The sequence below is a fragment of the Ornithorhynchus anatinus genome, chromosome 1 (assembly GCF_004115215.2).
Source record: "Ornithorhynchus anatinus isolate Pmale09 chromosome 1, mOrnAna1.pri.v4, whole genome shotgun sequence".
Taxonomy (NCBI): domain Eukaryota; kingdom Metazoa; phylum Chordata; class Mammalia; order Monotremata; family Ornithorhynchidae; genus Ornithorhynchus; species Ornithorhynchus anatinus.
The window spans coordinates 162,435,290-162,451,132 of NC_041728.1; the positions used below are offsets into that span (position 1 = coordinate 162,435,290).

Genomic DNA, 15,843 nt, shown 5'->3' on the forward strand with positions numbered 1-15,843 from the left:
GACACTGCATCTGTCTTTGTCCGGGAATTTTTAAATGAATTTTTAATTTAATCCTGGGTGACTACCTCACGGAACCTCCTGTAGTGTTCTTTCCAACCATCAGTGGTATTTACTGAGCCCTTATCATGTGCAGAGCACTGAACTAAGCACTCGGGAGAGGACAATAGTTAGTAGAAACAATCACCATTTGGAAGACACAATTCTTTGACAACTGAATTGAAATGGATGGATTAAAATGACTTTTTGCAGTGATTTGTGAAGAGATTGTTAATTGAAACACATACGAAGGATGGAAGGAGAAGTCAGTGATTCCAGAAAGGAAAAGATGAACAAAAATTCCTAACTCTCCAACATTCCTGACTTTCATGCATTTAACTGTGGACTCCTTTGTATGGAGCCTGTTTAGTTTTACACTGTTATACATACACTGTATTTATTACACACCTTATACCGTATCGACCCCAGTGCTTAGTTTAGTGTCTAGGACTTAGTAAGTGCTTAACTTCCCATAACTATGGACAGCACCACCATCTTCCCTGTCTCACAGGCCCATAGCCTGACGGTTTTCTTAACTCGTCTCTGATTCAACCAACATATTCAATGTCACCAAATCCTGTCGGTTCAACCTTGACAACATTGCTAAAATCTGATTTTTCCTCTCCATCCTAAATGATACCGCTTATTGTCTCCTGGTTTGATTATTACATCAGCCTTCTGGGTGACCTCCCTGACTCCTGTCTCTCCCATGCAAGTCCACACTTCTCTCTGCTGCCCAGATCATTTTTCTAGATAAATGCTCAGTCTATCTTTCCTCACTTCCCAAGGACATTCTGTGGTTTCCCATCCACCTCTGCTTCAAACAGAAACTACTTACTGTGGGCTTTAAAACAGTCCATCACCTTGCTCCCTGCTACCTTATCTCCCTGATTTCCTATCACAACCCAGTCTGCATACTTGATTCTTTCAATGCCAACTTATTGACTGTATCTTGATCTCATGTATCTCATTGCCGATCCTTCACCCATATCCTGTGTCTGGTCTGGAACGCCTTTCCATCCATCAAGCAGTAGTATTTATTGAGTGTTTACTGTGTGCAGAGCTTCCCTCTCCATATCTGATGGACGTTCCCTCTCTCCACCTTCAAAGCTTTATTAAAAATGTCTCCTCCAAGAGGCCTTCACAGACTAAACCCTCATTTTCCTCTTCTCCCACTCCCTTCTTCAGCAATCTAGCACTACGATTTGCACTCTTTATTCACCCCACCCTCAGCCCCATAGCTGTTATGTACATATCCATAATTTAATTAACTTGCTTACAGTAATGTGCATCTCACCCTATAGACTGCAAGCTTATTGTGAGCAAAGAGCATGTCTACCAACTCTCTTATATTGTATTTTCCCAAGTCCTTAGTTCAGTGTTCTGCACACGGTAAGCACTCAAGCAATATGCTCGAGAGAAGCAGTGGGGCTCAGTGGAAAGGGTACGGGCTTGGGAGTCAGAGGTCATGGGTTCGAATCCCGGCTCTGCCACTTGTCAGCTCGGTGACTGTGGGCAAGTCACTTCACTTCTCTGTGTCTCAGTTCCCTCATCTGTAAAATGGGGATGAAGTCTGTGAGCCTCACGTGGGACAACCTGATTACCCTGTATCTACCCCAGCGCTTAGAACAGTGCTCTGCTCATAGTAAGCACTTAACAAATACCAACATTATTATTATTATTATTATTATTATTGATTGTTTTATCAAGGTTCTCTTTCTTCGATTTCCCATTTGTTTCTCTCTATTGCAAATCATATCACCCCAATTCCTTTGTATTATAGCAAACAAGAGAATAGTGGAGATTTTGAGTTCATTCCTAACAGAGTATATTTATAAGGTGTGGTATGCCCATTTCAACAGTGGAGTGAAAACAATTACAGTAGAAATTGGCTCTGTTTTCTTATCCAATTTATTTCTGCTCTAAGTTGGTTCTTCCATGGATGACTCCATCTCTTTAGCATTGTTGTTTTGACCAAAGAAATTAGCAGCTGAGGGCACCTTGGAACTTAAGGACATTATCAAAACATAGGGTTAGTCAGAAACAGCCTAGGATATTTCTTTTGGCCTATCATTTAGGCTCCAGATTAAGACCCTTTCTAAACATTTCTGGATATTTGACATCTTTTAGTTTGCCACTCGTTCAGAGATAGAGGAGACTGAGGAAGGAAAATAGTTTGGGAAACTTCTGAAAAACCTCAAGAACTGTTCTATTACCTTGATACATAACTAATGTATATGGAGAAATGGAGGTGAATTGAGGTGGTTCAATAATTACTAGTCATCGATATCCAGATTTAGGAAATAAGGCATTACTGGAAAAGAAAGTAAATATTATATAGTAGAAATATGTTAGTTACGTATGTAGGTTTTATTGTGTAAAAAATGAGTTATGCATATGGTTTTTATGCTTGAGTGTGACTGATGTCCTATGAAAATAATAATTTAATCAAAATGCATTTATACAAACCAGAAAGAAGATTTGTGTAGATACATTTAGATTTATTTTTCTCCTATGCTATAATTTTCTCCATTTAAGAAATGTGGCCTTGGATTGTAAAGTTCCATCTGTACAGTAATTACTTATCATTTATGTAAAATAAACTTCAGCTGAATATTTTTAAGCCACGCAAACTCGATTGGTGTGCATTTCCAGGAACAAGAGTGGCGCATCTGATTCCCCATACTCCACTTTACGGAGGCAATGAATAATTTGAGAATGGGTCAATCATGCTTTTAAAAATGATTGGGGAAACTATAAAAATAGAAATTGAAAAGTTTTCTTGTGGTTAAAAAGTTTATTTCCGGAAGCTCAGAACCGAAGTTAGTGTAATCCCTAGGTGATTGAGTAGTACAAAAGAACAGTAAGAAATTGTCAGAGACTATCTACTTTTCCACTGTCAGCTTGTCCAGCTTTTTTTTTTGGTCTTGAGTGACACCAGTCAAAAATATTGCACCCTGAAACCACATAACCATGATTTGCCAATGTGGCCTTGGTTGAGGGGGAGCTGAGCATGTCCAGTGTAGTTACAAGAAAATTATTCTAGTACCAGAAACTCCTTTCTTCTGAGACTCCCTGCCTAGCCATTTCTTTCTCTTTTTTAAAAAATGGCATTTGTTAAGCACTTATTATGTGCTAGATACTGTACTAAATGCTGGGGTAGATAGGAGATAAGCAGGTTGGACCCAGTCCATGTCCCACATGGGGCTCACATTATTAATCCCCATTTTACAGTTGAGGTTACTGAGTCCCGGAGAAGTAACTGACTTGACCAAGAACATACTGCAGACAAGTGGTGGTGCTAGGGTTAGAATCCAGGTCCTCTGTCCACTTAGCCACACTGTTTCTCTACTTTTCTACTTCTAAATTTTTTTACTTTTCTCTGCTTTTCTTTTCCATCAAAATTCCTTTCATCTAAAAGTATGAGCGAGACAAGTCTTATTTCTTTATCCACCTTACCGTGTGGATAAAATGCCACACTCACTACACAAATTTTAAAATGTTTCTCATCTCATATTTAGAATATGCTTCTTGGCCTCATATGAACATTGTAAGCTTGTTTCTTTAACTATATTAGCTTCTTATGTCTTACAGCTCTGCATCTGCTATTTTTATTGTTTATCTTTCTACCAGTCCATAGAAATGTTCATATTTTGTGTCTAAACAATCAATGTACGCCTATGTTACAAAATATTTGGATTTCACAAGAATTTACCATTTTGCCGAACTGTTTAAAAGAATAAAAGCATCATCTCTTGTTGGAAACAATGGATTGCCTAATACTCAGAGGACAACTCTCAGAAGCAATTATTTGCTATTTGTGAAGGGAAAGTATTTCAGTAAAGCAGTTTTCAAAAAGTATTTGTTTCGCAAAAACCAATAATGACTTGGGTACTTCAAAAACAATAATTGTGAGCTGTCGCACACTTCCTGGCTGAAAAGGGAAAGTTTGTACTGTCTGCAGAAATATTTTTCCTGGATCTGGGACTGAAAAATGAGAAACCAAATACAACATATCATTGAAACATCAACGCCATTCCTTATCTCCATCCCCCCATTTACAGGCAGTTACTCTTAAGTATGTTTTGCTTACAAAATTGAAAGGTCATTTTTGTATCTGGTTTAAATTTTAACCTTTCGAAGACAGTGAATGTGTGAGTGGAACTGAGCTCTAAGGGAAATTGATTCTTCCTGAAATTCTACCCCACAAACATTTCTATTTCAACTGCAGGTTCATGTTCCTCATGAGGACAATTAATACGATTGATCGCTTGATTGATTGACAGATGCATGACCTGGTGTTATTCAACCTACCCATAAAATTTTGCTGTTATTATTTTTCCAGACCAGGTATATGATTTGAAATGAATATATCTCTATTGTCTCTCTGTATATACAGATATATAGAAGTACATAGATATTACATATATTAATATATTATTGATAATATATCATAATGTCATATGATATAATAGATTGTACATATTTATACATTGATAATATATTATGTGATATAATAATGTTATTAATGTATTAATATTACATGTATTGCATATATTAATACATAATATATTACATATATTACATGCATTTTCCAGATTGGGTGTATGATTTGAAATAAATATTTCTCTATTCTCTCTGTGTATATATATATTATGTACATAGCTATTACATATACACACCCCCACATATACATTGTATTGCAAAAATGTAGAGATTTTTGATATAGTACGATAACCATGTGTTGCTCGGTCCTTACTGAATTGCTTTCATTAATGTTTCATAGACATTTCTCAGGACCCTTTTTGGATGCTGTCTGTGTCGGGCTATTGCCTGACTGACTTGGTTAACAGTCCTGTTGGTGCCTAACGAAATCTATGTATAACATCATTCAAAGCAATTCAACAAGAAGAATGTCACTGGCTGTGATAATCTACAATAAAACATGCACACATTTGCGTGTGCGCACACAGACACACACACACACATATGTGATTCATAATTGAGAGTCACCCATCAGGATAAAATGGATAAACACTGCTCCTGAGACCTCAGGACAGAGAATCTGTGAATGAGCTGAATGTAGGGCTCGTGTTTGTGTAACAATAATAATAATAATAATAACTGTGGTATTTGTTAAGCACTTACTATGTGCCCGGCATGATGCCCCTGGCTTCTAAATTTATTTGTATGAAAGCCAAAGGGAAGGGCAAATTAACAATGCAAAGGGCCAACCTGTTTTGGGAAATAATGAATCGCCAGTTGGTAACTCCTTGTCATTCATGAATGTCACTGCAACTTTGTTCCAAGATTGTCAGTGAAATGTGTGAAAGTGGCTTGTTTCTAGGTCCACTGATCATAGATGGTATTGGATTTCTATCAAAGCTCCGGATAGAGTCCTTGGATAATGGTTAAGGGAGAGGCAAGGTGAAAGAAGTGCTAGTCCTTTTGTTGACATAGGCTGGATCAATTTGATCTAGACTTAATAATATTAAAAGCTGCTCTAGTTGTTCCCAGGGTACAGATGAAAAAGCTTTCAAAATTATTGCGAGAATGTAAGTCGTTTGGGGCAACTTGTATAAGGAAAGTGATCAAATGAAATAGTGTCATTGGATGCATTAGATGAAACAGTTTTTGTGTTCATGTTACATAGGTGAATGGAATTAGTAAAGTGTTAATTTTTCCATTTCCAAAGATACCAAATGATGAAATTATTAGCCTTTTTCCAAGGTTGGACTGGCCTTTACACATCCATTCTACTTCTGTATGATTTACTGTATCAGAAGTGTAACATTTAAATTCAATTGCTGTGCTTGCTTGATATCGGAATTAATAATCTTCTTTAAAGACATTAACTGTGAATATTAAATAGTCCTCCCAAGAGTAGCTAATTAGATGGTTGTGTATCTGGTCAGTAGCTGACCTGTATGTCTATAAATATTCTCCATTAAATTGACAGAGCAGGAAAGCAGATGTTTAATGGAAGAGTGAAGGACCATTTTTCCCAAGGGATTTAAGTTTGAGATTTCTGAACCTATTTCTGGTTCAAATTCAGTCTCAACCCGACCTTGAGAAAATTATCTGTCCATCCATAGGTATTTTAGGTAATTATACCTGATCGTTTTCTCCGTTTATTCCAAATTAAAACTCTGGACTTTTAAACCCAGACACAATGTCTTTCTTCCACCCAGCTCTCTGAAGCTTCTAAATCTATTATTATAATAATTATATAATCATGTTTTAAGAAATGGTGCTATAGAAATGTATGGGATCATTTTAATATCTAGTATTTTTGAAGAAATTGATTTGAGTCCAGTAAAAGAAATACTGTTTTAAATGAACTACTCTAAAGATGATGGTATTTATTAAGCGCTTACTATGTGTCAAGCCCTGTTCTAAGCACTGGGGTAGATATAAGCTAATCAGGTTGGACACAGTCTCTGTCCCACCTGGGGTTCAAAGATAAATCTAAGTAGTTTACTGTGTTACATCTGGTTTTAGATTTACATGGCTGTAAGCTGATTGTTCCCCTCTCAGGGTTGCACTTGGAGAGTTTCCAGTCCTCTACCAGTCTCTGCTATGGGAGGGAGAGCCGAGCAGAGGCCTACCCATTCCATTCCTAGCTTGGGCAGTGGCTAGCGAGTGGAAGGCAATCTGCTATATCAAAGCTCACCCGTGCTGGGCAGCAGCGGCGTGGAAGAGAGTCGAGGGAGAAAAATGGAGTTTACTGTGCGGAAGGCGGTGGTGGTAAACCACTTACGTATTTTTACCAAGAAAACTCTATGGGTACACTACCAGAAAGATTGCAGATGGAGAGTGGGGCATTCTGGGAGAGATAATAATAATGATGGCATTTGTTAAGCGTTTACTATGTGCCAAGCACTGTTCTAAGTGCTGGGGGTAGTTGGGGGAATACAAGATAATCAGGTTGTCCGACGAGGGGCTCACAGTCTTAATCCCCATTTTACAGATGAGGTAAATAAGGCCCAGAGAAGTTAAGTGACTTGCCCAAAATCACACAGCTGACAAGTGGCAGAGTCAGGATTAGAACCCATAATCTGTGACTCCCAAGGCCGGCCTCTTTCCACTGGGACACACAAGGCAATTTTCACGCGATGCTCAATGGGAAAGCCAGAGCTGTAGTATAGAGGTCCATAAAACAGGTGGATGGATTTACTGCGTAGCCTTCTAAGAGAATGATACAGATGCCTGTGAAGAAAGTCAAAGATTATTGGATCACAAATTAGGAGCATAACAGGAGGCAGGGAGAAAAGAGCTCTTCAAAATTCTGGGCAAAATGTCCCCTTTGGTATAAAAATCATTGAAATAAATATTACAAAAATTCAAGTGAGTTAGTTGTTCAGTGACTCCTGAAATTCGCTAACATGAAGAGCAGCTTGGCTCAGCGGTAAGAGCTGGGTCCTGGGTCTGTGGTGTCACTGTGGGTCGGAAACCACTCGACGGAATAAAACAAGACAAGACAAGCTGGTTGTGGGTCAGGGATCATGTCTACCGACTCTGGCGTACTCTCCCTAGTGCTCACTATAGTACTCGGCACAGAGTTAGCACTCAATAAATACCGCTGATCGGTTGACTGACTAGACAAACATCTTTGATTAGGGACTGGTTTGGAACAAGGAATCAGGAGATCAATTTTTAGGCCCCTGCTGCTCTGCCTTATAATCTGCTGTGCCTAACTAAATGTACTACTGTCAAACTCCACTACCCCAGTTAACCCCAGTGAAGAGGAAAATTCAACTATATTAAATAGAGGCCTCTATCACAATCATAGAGCATTTAGTGAGCGTCTATTGTATGCAGTTAATCCTCAGGTAAATCAGCAAACTATTCCCTACAAGTGATAGGAAATTGTCATTCAAAAGTCATAAATGAAGTGGAAAAATTGAACCCATATTCATTTTTCCTCGAATCTCTTTGCTTGTGGAAATAGATCAGCCATGCCACTTAGATTGAGAGATGCCAAAGTCGCTTTAGAACTAGAAGAATAAAATAATTTTTATTCTTCTTTGTTGCAATCCTCATTTTGGTTTATCCCTGTGAAAATAGCCAACATGCACTACTTCCATTTTTATTTGGGTACACTCAGCCCTGCCTAAATATGTGTTTTACTATGTATTTTGGCTAGAATATGAAGCCAGAATTAGAGACTGTTCTTCCAATAATGTCAGCCATCCACGAACAGTGCAAGAGAGCATTGGAATTAACAGTTGTGTATATGTGTGTGTGCATGTGTGGACTAGGGAATGGTGAGTGCTATGACACAGGTTTTCTTAGAGAGAGGCTCATTTAATTCTTTAATTATGGAATTTGTTGAACGTTTGCAGCATCAATTAGTGGAGAGAGCATGGGCTTGTGAGTCAGTTGATGTGGTTCCAGCTCCACCACTTGTCTACTGTGTGACCTTGGATAAGCCACTTAAGTCCTCTGTGCCTCAGTTATCTCATCTTTAAAACTGGGATTAAGATTGTGAGCCCCATGTGGGACAATCTGATCACTTTGTATCACCCCAGTGCTTAGAACAGTGCTTCACACATAATAACAAATGCCATCATTATTATCATTATTACTATTATTATTAAGGGATGGGTTCTAATCCCGCCTCTGCCACTTGTCTGCTGTGTGACCTTGGGCAAGTCACCTAACTTCTCTGTGCCTCAGTTCCCTCATCTGTGAAATGGGGATGAAGACTGTGAGCCCCACATGAGACAACCTGATGACTTAGAATAGTGCTTGGCACAGAGTAATCACTTAACAAATGCCAACATTATTATTATTATCATTATTCTCTAGGCCAAGCTGCTTGCCATGAACACAACCCCAATGTTTTAGGAAAACTTGGTGTACTTTTAAAAAGTGTAAAAGTATACAAGTCATCACTACACTAGAGAGTACTTTGATATTAATATATGTTCCATACTACTCAAAGTGGACTCTTCCTTTTATAAGAATTATATGTGTCTATACCTATCAGCAAGTAGACTTCAATTTGAATAGGAGTGGATAAGCAAAATGCTTAGCATAAGCATTAAAATCATATGTCCTTCAAGAAGCCTTCCCAGACTAAGCCTTTGATATTCCCTATGCACCCTCTGTGTCAATCCTGCACTTCAGTCCTCCTAATCACCCTGATACTCAGCCCAGTCCTACAGCCCTTATGTAAATATCCATATACTTTAGTATTCTGCTCTATCCATGCTTTATTTTACTATTTCCCTGTGTAGCTGTAAGCTCCTTAAAGAAAAGGATCACATCTACCAATTCTGTTGAATTGTACTTTCTTAATGGTAATAATAATTATTATCACATTTGTAAAGTGTGTACTGTGTGCCAGGCACTGTACTAAGAACTGAGGTGGATAGAAGCAAATCAGGATGAACAGAGTCCCTGTCCCACATGTTCAGTCAATCCCCATTTTACAGATGAGGTAACTGGGGCACAGAAAAGTTAAGCAATTTGCCCAGGGTCACACAGCAGATAAGTGGCAGAGTCAGGATTAAAACAGAGGTCCTTCAGACCCCCAGGCCTGTGCTCTGTCCACTAGATCATGCTGTGCTTAGTAAAGTGCTTTGCACACAATGTGTCAATAAGTACCACTGATTGATCAATTGATTGATTGAGAGAGATTATGTTTTGTTTCTTTTTGAAGTAGGGATCCTGAGGCTGCTCCATATTTTCTCCATCCGTTCCTTATGTCCACCAAGGACCAAACAAACAAATGCAAAGTTTAAATTGCAGGTGGAGGGTGCTCACCCTCAGCATAGAAATCCTTGCCTGTCATTTTAATAAACTCTAGAAGAGACGAACGAAGGAAGTTGTGAAGTCTCTACCTCTGGAAATCTCTTTTAAAAATGATAGGCAACATCTGCTTGTCAAGAACATTTTAGGCAGCCGTATGCACCAAGGCAGAAGGCTAGATGACATGACCTCTCTATGTCCTTTCCAGCTCTGGGATTCTATGAAACTTGCAGAAAGGCGATCACTACAGAGAACAATATCATTTCAAGGAACAATGCCAACAGCAAGCTGACATCATAATTGGGCTTGAAAGAGAGGAAGAAGATGCAAAGCTGAGATAAAAACAAGAAAATTCACAAATATCTATGGTTCCAGTGCAGCCCTACTCCGGGTAAAGTTTGTCCCACACCCCTGATCCTAGTGTAGGAATTCGGCCGCTCTGCTGCCATGACTTGAACAGGTTTATTCTTTGACTGGGGAACAAAGATCTGGGTGAGCTAATGCATCAGCTCATGAAAAATGAACAATTAAAACAATGAAGTTGTCAGTTCTTTTACCAGATTGCAAATAAATAATCAGCCCGTCAGGCTAGCTGCTCCACTGGACCATTAGTTTAATACAAAGACATTCCGAAGACCAGGAGGATGACAGCTGATCTATGACCTAAGTGATTCAAGTCCTTTGATAAAAAAAACCTGTGCAGGATGGACTGAGATCCACTTCAATTTAGTAAAAGCAAGCCACTGGTTCACGTATCACTTTGTATTTCTGCTCACTGTAAAAGAACATATATGTGCCCTTTAAGTGCTGTATTGTACACAAGATATTTAGGATTTTCTGTGGGGTTTTTTCTTTCATTCTAAATCTGTAGCTGCTGCTGTTTGAAAGGTGAGAATTATAACCCTTTCCTTCTTTCTCAGCTAGCCAGATTGGGCTTGTAATGGTCAGAGTGGATCACTCTGTGATCATTCATTCATTCAGTAGACCATCTTTTAGACTGTGAGCTCGTTGTTGGGTGGGGATTGTCTCTATCTATTCCCGAATTGTACATTCCAAGAACTTAGTACAGTGCTCTGCACACAGTAAGTGCTCAGTAAATATGATTGAATGAATTAATGAATGAAGTGCTTGGGAGAGTACAGTATAAGAATAAACAGATACATTCCCTGTCGCCAAACTAGCTTACAGTCTGTGACTGGGTTTCAGGTCTGCACAAAAATTGGACTGAACCTTCATGCCAGGAAGGAAGGTACTGTAAACACTAAACTGCTGGTGCAGAGAAAGTTAAAAATGCCAGGACAATATATGCTTCCCTATTGTTTGAAACTTTAAATTGGCCCAGCGCTTAAATAAAAGTATTCTTCAAAGTATTTCTTACTACCATCAAACAAGTCAAAAGTTTTTGTTTCTATATTTTCCAGGAAACTTTCAATTTGCATATACAATGAATTCAGATGTGAAAATTGGTTTTCCATGAAAAGACCATTAGAATAGTATGCATGTAAAAGGCCCTGGTATTCAAAAAGTCTTGCAATAACTTACCTGGCAGGTGGATAAATGCTCTATGGGATCGTCCTCATTTTAAAAATGAGGAAACTGAGTTCCAGAGAAGGCAAATGCCTTCCCAGGGTCACCCAACAAGAGAAAAGCGAAGCCCGGATAGATCCCATTTACTGATAGACCCGTATTCTATCTACTAGATCGTAGTGCTTAGAAACTTCATTCCCATCCCTTGACTGGAAAAACAACTGTAGCAGAAGAGTAAAGGAATTTCGACTGATGACTAAGAATATTCAGGGTTTCTCGCATGAATGTAAGGATATATTGAGCTTTGGCCTTTCACCTAGTATGGCTGAATCATTCTCTTGAATTGTTTATATTTGATCACATTTTGGTTCATTCTCTGGACCTTATGCAAGTTAAGTTTAGAGTCCCCTGATATGAATGCTTCATTGTATTTGGCAATATGTATTTTCTTTTTTTGTCTGTTTGCTAGCAATGTTGGGATCCTGAAGGATAAATGGAAAGTAGCCTGCCTTTCATCTGGTCTGAGGACCACCCATTTAGGGATCTGGGTCCCGACACTGCCAATGACTTGTTGTGAGGCTGTTTTTCACCCTTGGCTTCTCTGGTTCTGTCTGTTCTTGGTTTCCTTTAACCATCTTACAATTCTTCCATTACCTAGTACCATTCGCTTCATTATAATCAGCCTCCCTGTGCTGTGTCTTTGGCCCTCCCCTGTTCTCACTCCAGATCAGCTTCCGCAGAGAAATCTCTACACTCAGGGTTTCAGTTATCATCAATAACCTACTGACTCCCAAACTCACATACCATTTTACCCTGACGGTGCTCCTTCAAGCTGTTGCCTGTCAGGTTCGCTTAGTTCTGCCATAGTGCATTTTTAAAATATATGTTTTGGTAAGAATGCAAGTAGAAAATACGGAGAATTTTTTTCCAGCAATGTGCCATGAGTCATTTTACTGGGAGAAACTGTTTAGGAGCCTGTTTCAGGGTTGGAAAAAGTGTTATCATGGTGGTTTTCCTTCATGTGATATTTCACAAGAAAATACCTCCTGAACAACTGGAATGCTCCTCCAACTTACTAACCCTGATCCTAACCTAAACCAACATCTTCATCTTCATCATTCCTTCCTCTGGGCTCTCTGTTTATAACCCCTTCCAACTCCCCCCTCTTTCCCCCTTCCCACCCCCTTTCCAATGCTACCATCATTATTATCCACCAAGGTCACTAATTCAATTCTACCTTGACTACTACAGCAGCTTTCCCACTTACCTCCCCGCCTCCTATCTCTCGCCTCTCCAGGCCATACTTCACTCTTCTGCCTGGATCATTTCTCTGAAAAACTGTTTAGGACATATCTCCCCACTGCTCAAAAACCTCCAATGGTTGCCCATCCATTTCCACAGAAATTCCTAACAATTGGCTTTATGACACTTAATCAGCTCCTCTCCCTAAGCTTGCTGATCTCCTACTACAATCCAATCTGCACATTCTACTCCAACTACCCTATTCTCTGGAACTTCATTTCATCTATCTCACCACTGACACCTGGCCCACATTCTCCCTCGGGCCAAAGAGCCCGAGCTTGGGAGTCAGAGGTCATGGGTTCGAATCCCTGCTCTGTCACTAATCAGCTGTGTGACTGTGGGCAAGTCACTTAACTTCTATGGGCCTCAGTAACCTCATCTGTAAAATGGGGATTAATACTGTGAGCTTCACGTGAGACAACCTGATTACCTTGTATCTACCCCAGTGCTTAGAACAGTGCTCTGCACATAGTAAGTGGTTAACACATACCAACATTATTATTATTATTGTTATATCCAACAGTTCAACACTCTTCCCACCTTCCAAACCTTCCTAAAATCACATCTTCTCTAAGAGGCCTTCCCAGACTAAGCCTTTATTTCTCCAACCACTCTCCCCTCTACATTTGACTGTCTATCCTGTAAGCACTTTGATACTCACCTCAGCTCCACAATACTTATTAGAATATAAATATCTTTTACGCTACTATTTGTCCTATCCCTAATCTACTTTAATGTCTGTCTCTCCTTGTAGACAGGTAAGCATCCTTTGTGGAGGAATTACATCTATCACCTCTGTTGCAGTTTTTGGTTTTTTTTATGATACTTGTTAGTGCTCACTATGTGTTAGCCAATGTACTAAGCACTAGAGTAGATTCATTCAAGATTCATTCGCCAAGATCTGCCCTTTCGTCTCCATCCAAACCACTACCTTGTTGGTATAATCTCTCATCATATCCTGACTGGATTACTGCATCAGCATCCTTTCTGATTTCTCAACCTCCTGTCTCTCCCTGCTTCAGTCTATACTTCACTCTGCTGCCTGGATTATCTTTCTACAGAAACGTTCTGGACACGTCACCTCCCTCCTCAAAAACCTCCAATGGTTGCCTATCAACCTTCCTATGAAGCAAAAACTCCTCACTATTGCCTTCAAAGCTGTCCATCACCTTACTCCCCTCCCACCTCACCTCCCTTCTCTCCTTCTACAGCCCAGCCCGCACACTCCACTCCTCTGCCGCTAACCTCCTCGTTGTGCTTCGTTCTCGCCTGTCCCTCTGTCGACCCCTGGCCCACGTCCTACCTCTGGCCTGGAATGCCTTCCCTCTTCACATCCGCCAAACTAGCTCTCGTCCCCCCTTCAAAGCCCTACTGAGAGCTCACCTACTCCAGACTGAGCCCCCCTTTTCCTCTGCTCCTCCTCCCCTCCCCATTGCTCCTACTCCCTCCCTCTGCTCTACCCCCTTCCCTGCCCCACAGCACTTGTGTATATTTGTGCATATTTATTGTTCTATTTATTTTATTAATGATGTGCATATATCTATAATTCTATTTATCTATTTCGATGTTACTGATTCCTGTCTACTTGTTTTGTTGTCTGTCTTCCCCTTCTAGACTGTGAGCCCCTTGTTGGTAGGGATTGTCTCTACCTGTTGACGAATTTCACTTTCCAGGTGCTTAGTACAGTGCTCTGCACACAGTAAGCACTCAATAAATATGATTGAATGAATGAATGATGAATTTATCTTGCAGCTGACCCCTTTGCCATGCCCTGTCCATAGCCTGGAACTCCCTCCTCCACCATATATTTGAGACCACCACTCTCCCCAGAATTATGCCAAGAGGGATCCAAGGTTTGGAAAGAGTCACTCCAGGCCCCACAAATTTTCCCTGCCACAATTGAAGCAACTCTGCCCCAACTCCACTGGAACAACTTTTCCTTTCTATGTCATCTGTAATTTATTTAGTGGCTGCCTCCCCCAACTGAGAATGTGTCTGCCTCCCACTACTCCCACTCCCCCTCACCCTCTGTTCTTCCCCCATCCCCTCCCCTCAGCACTGTGCTCATTTGTATATATTATTTATTACCCTATTTATTTTAATGAGGTGTTCATCTCCTTGATTCTATTTATCTTGATGATGTTGTCTTTTTTTGTTTTGTTCTGTTTTGCTTTGCTGTCTGTCTCCTCCGTTTAGACTGTGAGCCCTCACTGGGTGGGGATTGTCTCTATCTGTTGCCAAATTGTACATTGCAAGCGCTTAGTACAGTGCTCTACACATAGTAAGCACTCAATAAATACTATTGAATGAATGAATGAATACCTCCCCCTTGAATGCAGAGCACTGTACTAAGTAAAGTAGGGGAATATGATCCCTGCCCTCAAGCAGCTTACTTTCTAGTGGAGCAGAGCAACAGTAAAATAAATTCCAGGTGGGCAGAAACTATAGAATATAAATGCAAATAGAGAAGCGTATCGTGGGGATAGGGACAGCCAAGTACTCAGGTGACACAGAACTGCTAAAGCAGCAGTGATGGTGGCTATAAGGGGGTAAGATGAGAAATTAGTCAGGGAAGGCCTCCTGGAAGAGTTGTGATTTCAGAAAGACCTTGAAGATAAGGCCAGCAGAGATCTGCCGACTGTGAAAGGGGAGTTCCAGGCAAGGTTGGACAGGGGGTGCTTGTGCTTAAACTGACTACTTTAATCCTCAAGAAAGAAGAGAAAGAAAATTTTGATTTTGTAATGAGTCCCATCTGTTATGTAGCAACTCAAGACCTAGCTCACTTACATCTATCAAAATCGGGTAGATCGTCAGCCAAGAGGAATTTGGGTTTAATTTCACCCTTGGTTTTTTAACTCAAGTTTGAAACTTCAAAAATGGACTTCGATTTTTCACCTTGCCTCCTTGGCTATTGTGGCAATCAGTGTGGCCAGAGCTGTGATGGGCCTTCAGGGAACCCTTGGGCTCATGTGGTAGGAGCCTGTGGTTGCCCTCAGGATTTTCTGGCAGTGCCTGTGAAGAGACTAGGAACTGTTTCACCTCTTTTCAGCGTGCTCACACCTCTTAAACTCTACACTAGATTCTTTTCGCTTACCAACTTGTTAACAAATGTAATTGAATTTTCGAAAGCTAGAGCCAGATGTACTCAATAGTACTTTGTGGGCTCGAGAGTTCAAGAATAAAAAGTACCATCTATGTTCACTATGATCCAAGTTTCTCAAA

At 40.1% G+C, this 15,843-nt stretch overlaps 1 non-coding gene across 1 annotated transcript; it reads left to right on the forward strand.

Moving 5' to 3' along the window:
• Positions 1-6,563: 6,563 nt before the first annotated feature.
• On the forward strand, positions 6,564-6,701 carry LOC114817177. Its single transcript, XR_003765013.1, has one exon. It is a non-coding gene; the product is annotated as a small nucleolar RNA SNORA7 (small nucleolar RNA).
• Positions 6,702-15,843: the final 9,142 nt, after the last annotated feature.